General features: G+C 43.4%; 1 long non-coding RNA gene across 3 annotated transcripts in view; it reads left to right on the forward strand.

Annotated features, from left to right (window-relative positions):
• The window catches only part of LOC138472747 (uncharacterized), a 732,613-nt gene that overhangs the window by 240,475 nt on the left and 473,398 nt on the right, over positions 1-18,740 (forward strand). Inside the window, exons 3-19 of one of the 3 annotated variants that reach the window (XR_011268673.1) lie at positions 5,614-5,799; positions 6,556-6,695; positions 7,068-7,253; positions 8,010-8,149; positions 8,522-8,707; positions 9,464-9,603; positions 9,976-10,161; positions 10,918-11,057; positions 11,430-11,615; positions 12,372-12,511; positions 12,884-13,068; positions 13,825-13,964; positions 14,337-14,522; positions 15,279-15,418; positions 15,791-15,976; positions 16,733-16,873; positions 17,246-17,421. This is a non-coding gene — a long non-coding RNA (uncharacterized lncRNA). Of the gene's footprint in view, positions 1-5,613; positions 5,800-6,555; positions 6,696-7,067; positions 7,254-8,009; positions 8,150-8,521; positions 8,708-9,463; positions 9,604-9,975; positions 10,162-10,917; positions 11,058-11,429; positions 11,616-12,371; positions 12,512-12,883; positions 13,069-13,824; positions 13,965-14,336; positions 14,523-15,278; positions 15,419-15,743; positions 15,977-16,732; positions 16,874-17,245; positions 17,422-18,740 lie in introns of those variants that run through there. The other 2 variants (XR_011268674.1, XR_011268672.1) reach the window with 2 other exon arrangements.

Below are 18,740 nucleotides of genomic sequence, written 5' to 3' on the forward strand. Positions count from 1 at the left end.
ACAACAGCTCCCTAGCCAATACGACCCCTAACAAAACTACCAATCACAGTACATTTAGTGCTCTATGTCTCACTGTGCCCCCCACACTTAAATCTCCAGAACCCCTACGTTCTACCAACCCAGACATCACTGCCCGCAACAACAGACTAGGCACTAGGCTGTCCCTTACAAATAGAATCCACCTTGCCAAACTCAACACCAAAACTAAGAAGAAATTAAAGACCCCCAATGAGCCCGACCCACTCCCCCTAAAAGGAGCCTTACTCAATGCCAGATCCCTGGCCGCACACCCCACAGAAATTGCTGACACCATTCTAACCTATGACCTTGACTTCCTTGCCCTAACGGAAACATGGCTACACGAGGCCTCAGGACCACATCTATCGTTAGCCATTCCTGCCAACTACTCCATCCTCAGAGCCGACAGACCTAATGGTAAGGGAGGAGGCGTAGCGATCATTTCCAAACCACCACTAGGCTGCAGACTAGTCTCCATCCTATCACTTAAATCCTGTGAGCTACTCACAATCAAGTTACAAACCTCCCCCACAAGTACAATTACACTACACCTTATATATAGACCCCCAGCCCCCCCTGGAACCTTCGAGGAAGACATTACAGCGCTCATCACTGAAAATTCCAAGCCTCTAGCACAAACTATTATCTTTGGCGACTTCAATCTGGGTTACAGCGAACCCAAGGACGCACCAGCCGCATCCTTAGCAAATGCCCTAACTGAGCACGGATTCGTTCAACTCAGTATCTCACCGACTCACCAGAAAGCCAGAATTCTCGACTGGGTAGCAACTTTTAACTGAAACACCACCTGTAAGGACCCCCAACCTCTCACATGGATGGATCACTACCTTATCCCTCTCGAAATTCAAATCAACCAGGCCATGCCTAAGAAATGCCCCCTGGCACCTGCCTGCCCAACCAGAAACAAGCGCAACATCACTGCCGAAGCCCTGTTACCTCTGGTCCTACCCACCCTTAACGCTCTGCCGGACAATGCTGACCTTAACCTACTAGTTGACACCTTCAACAACTCCATGGCTACCGCCATCGATACCATTGCCCCTCTGAAACTACGTTAAAGTAAACCAATAAACCACTTGACTTCGTGGTACACTCCCGAACTCAAACTAATCAGGAAAAAGAAAGCCAAACTAGAACTACTATGGAAAACCAATCCATCACCTGAAAACAAATCCAATCTGAAGAACATCTCCGCGCTATACAAAAGTGAGATAATTTGCACCAAAAAAGATGCCTACGATGTCAGGATTCCACCAAAGAATGATTTAAAATTCTAAAGGAGCTAGAAAACCCCAATCCCCCGCCAGGCAACTGCTCAAAAGATAAACCCTGGTGCACCAGCATCCAGAATGTCCTCAACAATAAAATCACAGGGCTCCAGACCAAAATTGAGGGCAAACATCAACAACTCTTCAGCAACAAAACCACTAACCCTAGCTTTAACCCACCAACACCTAACAAAGCCAATATAGGCTTCACCTTTAAGAAAGTAACTATCTTAGAAGTCCAAAAAATCATCTCTTCCCTAAAACCTTCTAATTGCAAAGGGGACAGCTGCCCTGCCCAAATAATAAAAGACGCTGCCAGAGACCTCTCCCCTTTTATCACTAAGCTAATCAACCTTTCATTTGCTAACAATGCTGTCCCCAACAACCTAAAACAATCTTGGGTGCTCCTTCTCCTAAAAAAACAATCCCTAGACCCAGCCATACTACCTAATTATAGACCCATCACCACTGTTCCTCTTCTGTAAAAAATCCTGGACAGAGTCGCCTACATCCAGATTCAGGAATACCTGGAATCTAATCAACTGCTAGGTATACGTCAATCTGGCTTCAGACCTCAACATGGAACTGAAACCGCTCTGGTTGACCTAAAAAGCCAGATTGATGAAATCAAAGACAAAGGCAATGCAGCAATCCTACTTCTCTTAGACCTTTCAGCGGCCTTCGACTTAGTCGACCACGAAATCCTATGCAACCACCTATCTATTGCAGCCCACTTCTCCTCCTCTGCCTCCGCATGGATACAATCCTTCCTGGCGAATAGAACCATGCGAGTCTTCTCCACAACAGCTGCTGCTGACCCGATCCCCATCACCTGCGGAGTCCCACAAGGCTCCTGTGTCTCCCCCACCTTGTACAATATATTTACGAAGCCTCTATTCGACAAACTGGACCGCTTGGGTATCACCTACACCAACTATGCACAGATTCTCCTCACCATCTCAGGAAACTACAATGCGGACGTCACCCGGATCAACGAAATCTTCTCCATCATTCAGGCTTGGATGGCCACCCACGGCCTCTGCCTGAATGATGAGAAGACGGAGCTTCTGCTGGTCGGCTCTCCTAATAACCTGTCTAAACTCAGTCCCAGCTACAAGAACATTATCATAGATGGTAACACCATCCCTATCGCTAAAAGTGTGAACACCTTAGGCTTCCACCTTGATGCCAACACCAACCTCTCCAAACAAATCAACTCTACCGCCTCGGCCACTGCCTATACTGGTAAGCTAATCAGGGCTAGCAGACCCTTCCTATCCCCCGACAGCTGTCCCACTCTGGCCAGAGCACTCATTCAATCCAAACTAGACTATTGCAACAGCCTGTACCTAGAAGCCAACCAATCCATAACTAACAAACTCCAGGTTCTCCAGAACAATGCTCTGCGAGCAGCACTCAACATCTCAAGGCATGAGCACGTCTCCACAACCAGGAAAGCGTGTAAATGGCTCTCCATACAGCATAAAATTGACCTCAAAACTATCTTCCTCACTTACAAGGCCTTAAACAACCTAGCCCCACCTTACCTGTCCAACAAATTCACTTTAAAACCCACATTAAGAACCACCAGATCATCCAACTCCTCATGCCTGTTAGTGCCCAGATTTGCCTTAAAAAGAGCAGGAGGCACTAGTTTCACTGTGCTAGCCTCCCAACTTTGGAACACCCTACCACTCAAATTTAAAACTACTGAGTCCTTCCTGATGTTTAGGAAACTTGTTATTGGCTGGTTACTGAACAAAGAGTAGCATTTACCCTCATCTCTAATATCTAATAGCCGCCACCATACCTGCATTATATGTAAATTGTTGTACTATGTAAAAAGAAAAATTGTAAATTGATGTACTTTGTTAATGTAAATGCATATCTTATGCCTGTAACCGATTCCTTAAGCGCCATTCTACCCACGGGTCCGGCGCGCTCTACAAATAAATTAAACAAACAAACAAACAAACAAACCTCCTCTGGATCTTAGCATCACAAGGTCCTCGCGCTAACCTTCTGAAAACTGGTGGGCAATATGTCCGTATCTTCCAAATGTTTACAGCTGGAGGGGAGGGAGTTTTCATGCCAGGGGGCTTATTGGTCCCTATCTTTTCCTGGCCAACTGTGATCTTGCCAGGAACATGGGTAGGAAGTCTATAAACTGCTGTAAGGCAATGGTTTCCTTCACAACAACTCGATAATCCAACAGCTCTGTACCAACCAATCTTTAACCAAATCTTTCACTGTCTTTTAACCATTCACCTTCTCACCACTAATCGATTCACATTTTCATATCAGTCTACCTTTCATACTCAAACAAACAACCCTTGCATATGGCAGCAAGCTGCATAAAAATACATTGGGGCTCATCAAAGGGTTGTCCTTATTTGGCGATAAATCCACTGAATTACTCCAAACTCAAGTTTCACTACTGCCACTTGATCTATGGGTTAACCATGGGATTAAAAGTGGTGGTAGAGAAGTGTAATTCCCCATTTTTTAAGCCCACATGACTCCATGGGGATCTTCAGCAGATTAACTGTCGGTGTACTTGCTGCACAGCAAATCTGCCAATTTTTGTTTTTGCTAAATTGGTAGATTTATCTCCAGCCTGCTGCGGAAGGTAAATCCTTCACTTTACCCGTAAATGTATAATTTGGTGGTGTGGGAAAAACAGCAGTAATTCCGTACCCGCCCAAAAAAGCATCAGAGCAGGAATTACCACCATTATTTCCTGCACCGCCAAATTTGTAATGCGGACCATTGTAATAATGGGGCAAACCTGCTACTCATTTCTCTAGCCCTATCTCCCCCTCTCAATATCACCTCGAAGCTAGGTTCTCAAAGTGCTGAATTCAACAGATCAATCTTGGCATCTCCTTTTTGGATGAAACATGGTCTACTGTCTCTGGTACTACTGACCTAAAATCACAAGAACACTCAAGATTTGAGTACTTTTGAGCTGCAAGGTCCAACACCACAAAATGTGCATCTTCTTTCCTATCTATCCCACTAACGACCTGCTCCCTCTTTTCTTACATGGCACATGGGCATTGAGGGTGCCTAATTGACAAAAATATCTTTTGTTGCAGATGGCGGGCATATACACATTCCTTATGAGTCCCTCAAAACAAGACGGCAGAGTTCCTCTTCTGATGAAAGTAAGGAATAAAAACCCAACAATGCATTTAAGGGAGATGAGGACGTACTTTCTTCACGTCGCAATGATTTAGGTAACTGTTTATTTCCCTGGGAGTGGCTAAACGTTTTCTGAACTTTTCTATATGTTTCTGTTTGTCTTCGTACTTGTTGGGTGCTAGCCTTCATTTGGCCTGTTCTCCCCTATCCTGCTGCAGCTCCCGCAGCTTTCTTCTATTCTGCCTCCTGTAGTTGTGATACTTGCCTCTGGTCCTGCTAGCACCCAACAAGTACGAAGACAAACAGAAACATATGGAAAAGGTCAGTAAACGTTTAGCCACTCCCCGGGAAATAAACAGTTACCAGAATCATTGCGACATGAAGAAAGTACATCCTCATCTCCCTTAAATGTAATTCGAGCTTTTTATTCCTTACTTTCACTAGAAGAGAACTCAGCCATCTTGCTTTGAGGGACTCATAAGGAATGTGACCGCCATCTGCAACAAAAGATATTTCTGTCAATTGGGCACCCTCAATGCCCATGTGCCCTTCAAGAAAAGAGGGAGCAGGTCGTTAGTGGGATAGATAGGAAAGAAGATGCACATTTTATGGTACTGGACCTTGCAGGTCAAAAATACTCAAATCTTGAGCGTTCTTGTGATTTTAGATCAGTAGTAACAGAGACAGTAGACCATGTTTCATCCAGAAAGGAGATGCCAAGATTGATCTGTTGAATTCAGCACTTTGAGAACCTAGCTTCGAGGTGATATTGAGAGGGGGAGATAGGGCTAGAGAAATGAGCAGCAGGTTTGCCCCATTATTAGAATGGCCCGCATTACAAATTTGGCGGTGCAGGAAAAAAGTGGTGGTAATTCCATCTCTGATGCTTTTTGGGGCAGGTACGGAATTACTGCTGTTTTTCCCGCACCACCAAATTATACATTTGCGGGTAAAGTGGAGGATTTACCTTCAGCAGCAGGCTGGAGCTGTTTCTGCCCCGTGTTGCCAACAGACAACATTTGTTTTGCCACCACAGATTCTGCAATTCTGCCTCTTTTGCTTCTACTGTGAAACCTTCAGACATTTTACTGTATAAAGGTTTTTCCCACTTTGAGTTTTCCTCAAGGGTTGACGCTCCTTCTACTTGTCACTCCTCTCCCAGCTGCCACCTCACTTGAGGGCATGATGGCACCCAGAACAACCTGGCCAATCTTTATATGTTACATCTATGGAGAAGACCACAAATGAGGCTGGTGACTGAAATCAGTTGAAAGACACTTACATTGCACAACTGTACTTCCTCTAAAGAAACATCTGGAAGCCATGTTTGAAGGAAGTCTTTGACCAGGTATGTCATTTGGGCGTGTATTTTGGAAAAAGGTAATTTAATACTCGGTAATCTTTGCCAATTGTTTCCAGCATTGTGTAACAACTGTTTCAATATTTCCTTGTTTCATCTTTTAAAAGGTTTGGTGCATTCCAGATGTATTCTTGTTGTAGTTCTACAGTAAGAACAGGCGCTACATATTTTCGCCAAAAGCCACATTGCCACTGTGCCGTTTTTGCACCCTTTTCACCACTGGTGCATTTTTGTAAGCCTGTTGAGGGTACATGGGGTGTCCAGTTTGTGTTTCTATTGCTTCTTTTAACTCGTCTATCACCTTTTGAAGTTCCACTCTGCCTTTAACTTCTCCTCAACCAAGGATTTCAACTTGCCTGTTGTGGGTTCAATATGGCCTCAAATCTTCCTAGAAAGTTTTTGTAGATGAGGGCCATTGTCATAATGGGGCAAACCTGCTGCTCATTTCTCTAGCCCTATCTCCCCCTCTCAATATCACCTCGAAGCTAGGTTCTCAAAATGCTGAATTCAACAGATCAATCTTGGCATCTGCTTTCTGGATGAAACATGGTCTACTGTCTCTGGTACTACTGACCTAAAATCACAAGAACACTCAAGATTTGAGTACTTTTGAGCTGCAAGGTCCAACACCACAAAATGTGCATCTTCTTTCCTATCTATCCCACTAACGACCTGCTCCCTCTTTTCTTAAAGGGCACATGGGCATTGAGGGTGCTTAATTGACAAAAATATCTTTTGTTGCAGATGGCGGTCATATACACATTCCTTATGAGTCCCTCAAAGCAAGACGGCGTAGTTCCTCTTCTGATGAAAGTAAGGAATAAAACCGAACTTTGCACTTATGGGGGATGAGGACGTACTTTCTTCACGTCGCAATGATTTAGGTAACTGTTTATTTCCCTGAGAGTGGCTAAACGTTTTCTGACCTTTTCTATATGTTTCTGTTAGTCTTCGTACTTGTTGGGTGCTAGCCTTCATTTGGCCTGTTCTCCCCTATCCTGCTGCATCTCCCGCAGCTTTATTCTATTCTGCCTCCTGTAGTTGTGATACTTGCCTTTGGTCCTAATAGTTCCTTTACTGTTTCCTGCCCAGTGTGGACAACAGACCACAATTGTTTTGCCTCCGCAGATTCTGCGTTTCTGCCTCTATTTTGCTTCTACTGTGAAACCGTCAGACATTTTACTGTATAAAGTTTTTTCCCACTTTGAGTTTTCCTCGAGGATTGACGCTCCTTCTACTTGTCACTCCTCTCCCAGCTGCCACCTCACTTGAGGGCATGATGGCACCCAGAACAACCTGGCCAATCTTTATATGTTACATCTATGGAGAAGACCACAAATGAGGCTGGTGACTGAAATCAGTTGAAAGCCACTTACATTGCACAACTGTACTTCCTCTAAAGAAACATCTGGAAGCCATGTTTGAAGGAAGTCTTTGACCAGGTATGTCATTTGGGCGTGTATTTTGGAAAAAGGTAATTTAATACTCGGTAATCTTTGCCAATTGTTTCCAGCATTGTGTAACAACTGTTTCAATATTTCCTTGTTTCATCTTTTAAAAGGTTTGGTGCATTCCAGATGTATTCTTGTTGTAGTTCTACAGTAAGAACAGGCGCTACATATTTTCGCCAAAAGCCACATTGCCACTGTGCCGTTTTTGCACCCTTTTCACCACTGGTGCATTTTTGTAAGCCTGTTGAGGGTACATGGGGTGTCCAGTTTGTGTTTCTATTGCTTCTTTTTACTCGTCTATCACCTTTTGAAGTTCCACTCTGCCTTTAACTTCTCCTCAACCAAGGATTTCAACTTGCCTGTTGTGGGTTCAATATGGCCTCAAATCTTCCTAGAAAGTTTTTGTAGATGAGGGCCATTGTCATAATGGGGCAAACCTGCTGCTCATTTCTCTTGCCCTATCTCCCCCTCTCAATATCACCTCGAAGCTAGGTTCTCAAAATGCTGAATTCAACAGATCAATCTTGGCATCTCCTTTCTGGATGAAACATGGTCTACTGTCTCTGGTACTACTGACCTAAAATCACAAGAACACTCAAGATTTGAGTACTTTTGAGCTGCAAGGTCCAACACCACAAAATGTGCATCTTCTTTCCTATCTATCCCACTAACGACCTGCTCCCTCTTTTCTTAAAGGGCACATGGGCATTGAGGGTGCTTAATTGACAAAAATATCTTTTGTTGCAGATGGCGGTCATATACACATTCCTTATGAGTCCCTCAAAGCAAGACGGCGTAGTTCCTCTTCTGATGAAAGTAAGGAATAAAACCGAACTTTGCACTTATGGGGGATGAGGACGTACTTTCTTCACGTCGCAATGATTTAGGTAACTGTTTATTTCCCTGAGAGTGGCTAAACGTTTTCTGACCTTTTCTATATGTTTCTGTTAGTCTTCGTACTTGTTGGGTGCTAGCCTTCATTTGGCCTGTTCTCCCCTATCCTGCTGCATCTCCCGCAGCTTTATTCTATTCTGCCTCCTGTAGTTGTGATACTTGCCTTTGGTCCTAATAGTTCCTTTACTGTTTCCTGCCCAGTGTGGACAACAGACCACAATTGTTTTGCCTCCGCAGATTCTGCATTTCTGCCTCTATTTTGCTTCTACTGTGAAACCTTCAGACGTTTTACTGTATAAAATTTTTTCCCACTTTGCGTTTTCCTCGAGGGTTGACGCTCCTTCTACTTGTCACTCCTCTCCCAGCTGCCACCTCACTTGAGGGCATGATGGCACCCAGAACAACCTGGCCAATCTTTATATGTTACATCTATGGAGAAGTCCACAAATGAGGCTGGTGACTGAAATCAGTTGAAAGCCACTTACATTGCACAACTGTACTTCCTCTAAAGAAACATCTGGAAGCCATGTTTGAAGGAAGTCTTTGACCAGGTATGTCATTTGGGCGTGTATTTTGGAAAAAGGTAATTTAATACTCGGTAATCTTTGCCAATTGTTTCCAGCATTGTGTAACAACTGTTTCAATATTTCCTTGTTTCATCTTTTAAAAGGATTGGTGCATTCCAGATGTATTCTTGTTGTAGTTCTACAGTAAGAACAGGCGCTACATATTTTCGCCAAAAGCCACATTGCCACTGTGCCGTTTTTGCACCCTTTTCACCACTGGTGCATTTTTGTAAGCCTGTTGAGGGTACATGGGGTGTCCAGTTTGTGTTTCTATTGCTTCTTTTAACTCGTCTATCACCTTTTGAAGTTCCACTCTGCCTTTAACTTCTCCTCAACCAAGGATTTCAACTTGCCTGTTGTGGGTTCAATATGGCCTCAAATCTTCCTAGAAAGTTTTTGTAGATGAGGGCCATTGTCATAATGGGGCAAACCTGCTGCTCATTTCTCTAGCCCTATCTCCCCCTCTCAATATCACCTCGAAGCTAGGTTCTCAAAATGCTGAATTCAACAGATCAATCTTGGCATCTCCTTTCTGGATGAAACATGGTCTACTGTCTCTGGTACTACTGACCTAAAATCACAAGAACACTCAAGATTTGAGTACTTTTGAGCTGCAAGGTCCAACACCACAAAATGTGCATCTTCTTTCCTATCTATCCCACTAACGACCTGCTCCCTCTTTTCTTAAAGGGCACATGGGCAATGAGGGTGCTTAATTGACAAAAATATCTTTTGTTGCAGATGGCGGTCATGTACACATTCCTTATGAATCCCTCAAAGCAAGACGGCGTAGTTCCTCTTCTGATGAAAGTAAGGAATAAAACCGAACTTTGCACTTATGGGGGATGAGGACGTACTTTCTTCACGTCGCAATGATTTAGGTAACTGTTTATTTCCCTGAGAGTGGCTAAACGTTTTCTGACCTTTTCTATATGTTTCTGTTAGTCTTCGTACTTGTTGGGTGCTAGCCTTCATTTGGCCTGTTCTCCCCTATCCTGTTGCATCTCCCGCAGCTTTATTCTATTCTGCCTCCTGTAGTTGTGATACTTGCCTTTGGTCCTAATAGTTCCTTTACTGTTTCCTGCCCAGTGTGGACAACAGACCACAATTGTTTTGCCTCCGCAGATTCTGCATTTCTGCCTCTATTTTGCTTCTACTGTGAAACCTTCAGACGTTTTACTGTATAAAGTTTTTTCCCACTTTGAGTTTTCCTCGAGGATTGACGCTCCTTCTACTTGTCACTCCTCTCCCAGCTGCCACCTCACTTGAGGGCATGATGGCACCCAGAACAACCTGGCCAATCTTTATATGTTACATCTATGGAGAAGACCACAAATGAGGCTGGTGACTGAAATCAGTTGAAAGCCACTTACATTGCACAACTGTACTTCCTCTAAAGAAACATCTGGAAGCCATGTTTGAAGGAAGTCTTTGACCAGGTATGTCATTTGGGCGTGTATTTTGGAAAAAGGTAATTTAATACTCGGTAATCTTTGCCAATTGTTTCCAGCATTGTGTAACAACTGTTTCAATATTTCCTTGTTTCATCTTTTAAAAGGTTTGGTGCATTCCAGATGTATTCTTGTTGTAGTTCTACAGTAAGAACAGGCGCTACATATTTTCGCCAAAAGCCACATTGCCACTGTGCCGTTTTTGCACCCTTTTCACCACTGGTGCATTTTTGTAAGCCTGTTGAGGGTACATGGGGTGTCCAGTTTGTGTTTCTATTGCTTCTTTTAACTCGTCTATCACCTTTTGAAGTTCCACTCTGCCTTTAACTTCTCCTCAACCAAGGATTTCAACTTGCCTGTTGTGGGTTCAATATGGCCTCAAATCTTCCTAGAAAGTTTTTGTAGATGAGGGCCATTGTCATAATGGGGCAAACCTGCTGCTCATTTCTCTAGCCCTATCTCCCCCTCTCAATATCACCTCGAAGCTAGGTTCTCAAAATGCTGAATTCAACAGATCAATCTTGGCATCTCCTTTCTGGATGAAACATGGTCTACTGTCTCTGGTACTACTGACCTAAAATCACAAGAACACTCAAGATTTGAGTACTTTTGAGCTGCAAGGTCCAACACCACAAAATGTGCATCTTCTTTCCTATCTATCCCACTAACGACCTGCTCCCTCTTTTCTTAAAGGGCACATGGGCAATGAGGGTGCTTAATTGACAAAAATATCTTTTGTTGCAGATGGCGGTCATATACACATTCCTTATGAATCCCTCAAAGCAAGACGGCGTAGTTCCTCTTCTGATGAAAGTAAGGAATAAAACCGAACTTTGCACTTATGGGGGATGAGGACGTACTTTCTTCACGTCGCAATGATTTAGGTAACTGTTTATTTCCCTGAGAGTGGCTAAACGTTTTCTGACCTTTTCTATATGTTTCTGTTAGTCTTCGTACTTGTTGGGTGCTAGCCTTCATTTGGCCTGTTCTCCCCTATCCTGTTGCATCTCCCGCAGCTTTATTCTATTCTGCCTCCTGTAGTTGTGATACTTGCCTTTGGTCCTAATAGTTCCTTTACTGTTTCCTGCCCAGTGTGGACAACAGACCACAATTGTTTTGCCTCCGCAGATTCTGCATTTCTGCCTCTATTTTGCTTCTACTGTGAAACCTTCAGACGTTTTACTGTATAAAGTTTTTTCCCACTTTGAGTTTTCCTCGAGGGTTGACGCTCCTTCTACTTGTCACTCCTCTCCCAGCTGCCACCTCACTTGAGGGCATGATGGCACCCAGAACAACCTGGCCAATCTTTATATGTTACATCTATGGAGAAGTCCACAAATGAGGCTGGTGACTGAAATCAGTTGAAAGCCACTTACATTGCACAACTGTACTTCCTCTAAAGAAACATCTGGAAGCCATGTTTGAAGGAAGTCTTTGACCAGGTATGTCATTTGGGCGTGTATTTTGGAAAAAGGTAATTTAATACTCGGTAATCTTTGCCAATTGTTTCCAGCATTGTGTAACAACTGTTTCAATATTTCCTTGTTTCATCTTTTAAAAGGTTTGGTGCATTCCAGATGTATTCTTGTTGTAGTTCTACAGTAAGAACAGGCGCTACATATTTTCGCCAAAAGCCACATTGCCACTGTGCCGTTTTTGCACCCTTTTCACCACTGGTGCATTTTTGTAAGCCTGTTGAGGGTACATGGGGTGTCCAGTTTGTGTTTCTATTGCTTCTTTTAACTCGTGTATCACCTTTTGAAGTTCCACTCTGCCTTTAACTTCTCCTCAACCAAGGATTTCAACTTGCCTGTTGTGGGTTCAATATGGCCTCAAATCTTCCTAGAAAGTTTTTGTAGATGAGGGCCATTGTCATAATGGGGCAAACCTGCTGCTCATTTCTCTAGCCCTATCTCCCCCTCTCAATATCACCTCGAAGCTAGGTTCTCAAAATGCTGAATTCAACAGATCAATCTTGGCATCTCCTTTCTGGATGAAACATGGTCTACTGTCTCTGGTACTACTGACCTAAAATCACAAGAACACTCAAGATTTGAGTACTTTTGAGCTGCAAGGTCCAACACCACAAAATGTGCATCTTCTTTCCTATCTATCCCACTAACGACCTGCTCCCTCTTTTCTTAAAGGGCACATGGGCATTGAGGGTGCTTAATTGACAAAAATATCTTTTGTTGCAGATGGCGGTCATATACACATTCCTTATGAGTCCCTCAAAGCAAGACGGCGTAGTTCCTCTTCTGATGAAAGTAAGGAATAAAACCGAACTTTGCACTTATGGGGGATGAGGACGTACTTTCTTCACGTCGCAATGATTTAGGTAACTGTTTATTTCCCTGAGAGTGGCTAAACGTTTTCTGACCTTTTCTATATGTTTCTGTTAGTCTTCGTACTTGTTGGGTGCTAGCCTTCATTTGGCCTGTTCTCCCCTATCCTGCTGCATCTCCCGCAGCTTTATTCTATTCTGCCTCCTGTAGTTGTGATACTTGCCTTTGGTCCTAATAGTTCCTTTACTGTTTCCTGCCCAGTGTGGACAACAGACCACAATTGTTTTGCCTCCGCAGATTCTGCATTTCTGCCTCTATTTTGCTTCTACTGTGAAACCTTCAGACATTTTACTGTATAAAGTTTTTTCCCACTTTGAGTTTTCCTCGAGGGTTGACGCTCCTTCTACTTGTCACTCCTCTCCCAGCTGCCACCTCACTTGAGGGCATGATGGCACCCTGAACAACCTGCCAATCTTTATATGTTACATCTATGGAGAAGACCACAAATGAGGCTGGTGACTGAAATCAGTTGAAAGCCACTTACATTGCACAACTGTACTTCCTCTAAAGAAACATCTGGAAGCCATGTTTGAAGGAAGTCTTTGACCAGGTATGTCATTTGGGCGTGTATTTTGGAAAAAGGTAATTTAATACTCGGTAATCTTTGCCAATTGTTTCCAGCATTGTGTAACAACTGTTTCAATATTTCCTTGTTTCATCTTTTAAAAGGTTTGGTGCATTCCAGATGTATTCTTGTTGTAGTTCTACATTAAGAACAGGCGCTACATATTTTCGCCAAAAGCCACATTGCCATTGTGCCGTTTTTGCACCCTTTTCACCACTGGTGCATTTTTGTAAGCCTGTTGAGGGTACATGGGGTGTCCAGTTTGTGTTTCTATTGCTTCTTTTAACTCGTGTATCACCTTTTGAAGTTCCACTCTGCCTTTAACTTCTCCTCAACCAAGGATTTCAACTTGCCTGTTGTGGGTTCAATATGGCCTCAAATCTTCCTAGAAAGTTTTTGTAGATGAGGGCCATTGTCATAATGGGGCAAACCTGCTGCTCATTTCTCTAGCCCTATCTCCCCCTCTCAATATCACCTCGAAGCTAGGTTCTCAAAATGCTGAATTCAACAGATCAATCTTGGCATCTCCTTTCTGGATGAAACATGGTCTACTGTCTCTGGTACTACTGACCTAAAATCACAAGAACACTCAAGATTTGAGTACTTTTGAGCTACAAGGTCCAACACCACAAAATGTGCATCTTCTTTCCTATCTATCCCACTAACGACCTGCTCCCTCTTTTCTTAAAGGGCACATGGGCATTGAGGGTGCTTAATTGACAAAAATATCTTTTGTTGCAGATGGCGGTCATATACACATTCCTTATGAGTCCCTCAAAGCAAGACGGCGTAGTTCCTCTTCTGATGAAAGTAAGGAATAAAACCGAACTTTGCACTTATGGGGGATGAGGACGTACTTTCTTCACGTCGCAATGATTTAGGTAACTGTTTATTTCCCTGAGAGTGGCTAAACGTTTTCTGACCTTTTCTATATGTTTCTGTTAGTCTTCGTACTTGTTGGGTGCTAGCCTTCATTTGGCCTGTTCTCCCCTATCCTGCTGCATCTCCCGCAGCTTTATTCTATTCTGCCTCCTGTAGTTGTGATACTTGCCTTTGGTCCTAATAGTTCCTTTACTGTTTCCTGCCCAGTGTGGACAACAGACCACAATTGTTTTGCCTCCGCAGATTCTGCATTTCTGCCTCTATTTTGCTTCTACTGTGAAACCTTCAGACATTTTACTGTATAAAGTTTTTTCCCACTTTGAGTTTTCCTCGAGGGTTGACGCTCCTTCTACTTGTCACTCCTCTCCCAGCTGCCACCTCACTTGAGGGCATGATGGCACCCAGAACAACCTGGCCAATCTTTATATGTTACATCTATGGAGAAGTCCACAAATGAGGCTGGTGACTGAAATCAGTTGAAAGCCACTTACATTGCACAACTGTACTTCCTCTAAAGAAACATCTGGAAGCCATGTTTGAAGGAAGTCTTTGACCAGGTATGTCATTTGGGCGTGTATTTTGGAAAAAGGTAATTTAATACTCGGTAATCTTTGCCAATTGTTTCCAGCATTGTGTAACAACTGTTTCAATATTTCCTTGTTTCATCTTTTAAAAGGTTTGGTGCATTCCAGATGTATTCTTGTTGTAGTTCTACAGTAAGAACAGGCGCTACATATTTTCGCCAAAAGCCACATTGCCACTGTGCCGTTTTTGCACCCTTTTCACCACTGGTGCATTTTTGTAAGCCTGTTGAGGGTACATGGGGTGTCCAGTTTGTGTTTCTATTGCTTCTTTTAACTCGTGTATCACCTTTTGAAGTTCCACTCTGCCTTTAACTTCTCCTCAACCAAGGATTTCAACTTGCCTGTTGTGGGTTCAATATGGCCTCAAATCTTCCTAGAAAGTTTTTGTAGATGAGGGCCATTGTCATAATGGGGCAAACCTGCTGCTCATTTCTCTAGCCCTATCTCCCCCTCTCAATATCACCTTGAAGCTAGGTTCTCAAAATGCTGAATTCAACAGATCAATCTTGGCATCTCCTTTCTGGATGAAACATGGTCTACTGTCTCTGGTACTACTGACCTAAAATCACAAGAACACTCAAGATTTGAGTACTTTTGAGCTGCAAGGTCCAACACCACAAAATGTGCATCTTCTTTCCTATCTATCCCACTAACGACCTGCTCCCTCTTTTCTTAAAGGGCACATGGGCATTGAGGGTGCTTAATTGACAAAAATATCTTTTGTTGCAGATGGCGGTCATATACACATTCCTTATGAGTCCCTCAAAGCAAGACGGCGTAGTTCCTCTTCTGATGAAAGTAAGGAATAAAACCGAACTTTGCACTTATGGGGGATGAGGACGTACTTTCTTCACGTCGCAATGATTTAGGTAACTGTTTATTTCCCTGAGAGTGGCTAAACGTTTTCTGACCTTTTCTATATGTTTCTGTTAGTCTTCGTACTTGTTGGGTGCTAGCCTTCATTTGGCCTGTTCTCCCCTATCCTGCTGCATCTCCCGCAGCTTTATTCTATTCTGCCTCCTGTAGTTGTGATACTTGCCTTTGGTCCTAATAGTTCCTTTACTGTTTCCTGCCCAGTGTGGACAACAGACCACAATTGTTTTGCCTCCGCAGATTCTGCATTTCTGCCTCTATTTTGCTTCTACTGTGAAACCTTCAGACGTTTTACTGTATAAAGTTTTTTCCCACTTTGAGTTTTCCTCGAGGGTTGACGCTCCTTCTACTTGTCACTCCTCTCCCAGCTGCCACCTCACTTGAGGGCATGATGGCACCCAGAACAACCTGGCCAATCTTTATATGTTACATCTATGCAGAAGACCACAAATGAGGCTGGTGACTGAAATCAGTTGAAAGCCACTTACATTGCACAACTGTACTTCCTCTAAAGAAACATCTGGAAGCCATGTTTGAAGGAAGTCTTTGACCAGGTATGTCGTTTGGGCGTGTATTTTGGAAAATGGTAATTTAATACTCGGTAATCTTTGCCAATTGTTTCCAGCATTGTGTAACAACTGTTTCAATATTTCCTTGTTTCATCTTTTAAAAGGTTTGGTGCATTCCAGATGTATTCTTGTTGTAGTTCTACAGTAAGAACAGGCGCTACATATTTTCGCCAAAAGCCACATTGCCACTGTGCCGTTTTTGCACCCTTTTCACCACTGGTGCATTTTTGTAAGCCTGTTGAGGGTAGATGGGGTGTCCAGTTCGTGTTGCTATTGCTTCTTTTAACTCGTGTATCACCTTTTGACGTTCCACTCTGCCTTTAACTTCTCCTCAAGCAAGGATTTCAACTTGCCTGTTGTGGGTTCAATATGGCCTCAAATCTTCCTAGAAAGTTTTTGTAGATGCGGGCCATTGTCATAATGGGGCAAACCCGCTGCTCATTTCTCTAGCACTATCGCCCCCTCTCAATATCACCTCGAAGCTAGGTTCTCAAGATGCTGAATTCAACAGATCAATCTTGGCATCTCCTTTCTGGATGAAACATGGTCTACTGTCTCTGGTACTACTGACCTAAAATCACAAGAACACTCAAGATTTGAGTACTTTTGAGCTGCAAGGTCCAACACCACAAAATGTGCATCTTCTTTCCTATCTATCCCACTAACAACCTTCTCCCTCTTTTCTTACAGGGCACATGGGCATTGAGGGTGCTTAATTGACAAAAATATCTTTTGTTGCAGATGGCGGTCATATACACATTCCTTATGAGTCCCTCAAAGCAAGACGGCGGAGTTCCTCTTCTGATGAAAGTAAGGAATAAAAACCGAACTTTGCACTTATGGGAGATGAGGACGTACTTTCTTCACGTCGCAATGATTTAGGTAACTGTTTATTTCCCTGAGAGTGGCTAAAGGTTTTTTGACCTTTTATACATGTTTCTGTTAGTCTTCGTACTTGTTGGGTGCTAGCCTTCATTTGGCCTGTTCTCCCCTATCCTGCTGCAGCTCCCGCAGCTTTCTTCTATTCTGCCTCCTGTAGTTGTGATACTTGCCTTTGGTCCTAATACTGCCTCTACTGTTTCCTGCCCAGTGTTGACAACAGACCACAATTGTTTTGCCACCGCAGATTCTGCATTTCTGCCTCTATTTTGCTTCTACTGTGAAACCTTCAGACATTTTACTGTATAAAGGTTTTTCCCACTTTGAGTTTTCCTCGAGGGTTGACGCTCCTTCTACTTGTCACTCCTCTCCCAGCTGCCACCTCACTTGAGGGCATGATGGCACCCAGAACAACCTGGCCAATCTTTATATTTTACATCTATGGAGAAGACCACAAATGAGGCTGGTGACTGAAATCAGTTGAAGACCACTTACATTGCACAACTGTACTTCCTCTAAAGAAACATCTGGAAGCCATGTTTGAAGGAAGTCTTTGACCAGGTATGTCATTTGGGCGTGTATTTTGGAAAAAGGTAATTTAATACTCGGTAACCTTTGCCAATGGTTTCCAGCATTGTGTAACAACTGTTCCATTATTTCCTTGTTTCGTCTTTTAAAAGGTGTGATGCATCTTGTTGTAGCTCTAGAGTAAGAACAGGCGCTACATATTTTCCCCAAACGCCACATTGCCACTGTGCCATTTTTGCACCCTTTTCACCACTGGTGCAATTTTTTAAGCCTGTTGAGGGTACATGGGGTGTCCAGTTTGTGTTCCTATTGCTTCTTTTAACTCGTGTATCACCTTTTGAAGTTCCACTCTTGTACCTCCTTCATTATTCACTCAGAGGCCTAACTGAAATCCCAATCATGGTGCAGACCCCAAGCTGGCAGTTTATTCCTTGCCACTCAGCTCTACAGCTCTTTTCCCGTGAGACGCAGCTAGGAAAATCTTCTCTGAGGGAATGATTATAAAACTACCAGAAGCCCTTCAGCCAAGATCTGTGAGTTTCCTAATGACATCAGGGATAACCACAAAGCTTGGCTAATGTGGAAAAGAGGAACTTACCATATTCTAGAGTCTAGATCCTGAGACTCTTACGTTATTGCAGTTGGAGAGTCGACATGCTTTAAGAGGGGGTTGCTCTGCGATTCCCACCCTATTCTGCCTGCCTGTAGCATATGGCTTTGGGACCTAGGTTCTTCGGGTTCAAAAAGTCCTCTCCATGCCCTATCACAGGGTAAGGCACCTAATTTTTCAGCTTGCACTTCTCCTTTCTGTGAAGTTCACCCTAGTAGGTTTATTCCCCCCTGTCTTCCTGTCGTGGAGATAGGTCTGCCTGCCTCTTCTGGTCCCTCAAGGATACCAATCTCTATATTGCATAACTTTGCCTTCATGTGTCATGTCCTTCATATTATTTCTGTACTTCAGGTTTATGGTGGACGGGCCAAGGGAAGTGGCAGTTTACTTGGGTTGGGAGGGCAGAGGAGGGATATGCCCCTTCCTTGTCAGTGCAAAAGTGTGGAGGCCAGATCCAATATTTTTTATTCTCTGTTCCATACCAGTACTAAATCCACTGACAAAGGCAATATTATTTTGTTGAAAGATCCAGGATGTCAGGCGAATTGTTTTCAACAGCCTCAGTTTGGACCAGCCCTTGTCAAAATGTAGATAGTCCATTTCCAGTGGTAGGTGTTCCAGTAATCGGGGCATAATATCTGCTGTTACTGGAGATGTAGTGTTGCCTAGTTGGAAAGCGACCTGTGCCTTTGGGTAGATCTCCTGTACCTCATGCACACATATGATTTTTAC

Source organism: Ambystoma mexicanum, chromosome 8 (genome assembly GCF_040938575.1).
Source record: "Ambystoma mexicanum isolate Mex_15411 chromosome 8, UKY_AmexF1_1, whole genome shotgun sequence".
Taxonomy (NCBI): Eukaryota; Metazoa; Chordata; class Amphibia; order Caudata; family Ambystomatidae; genus Ambystoma; species Ambystoma mexicanum.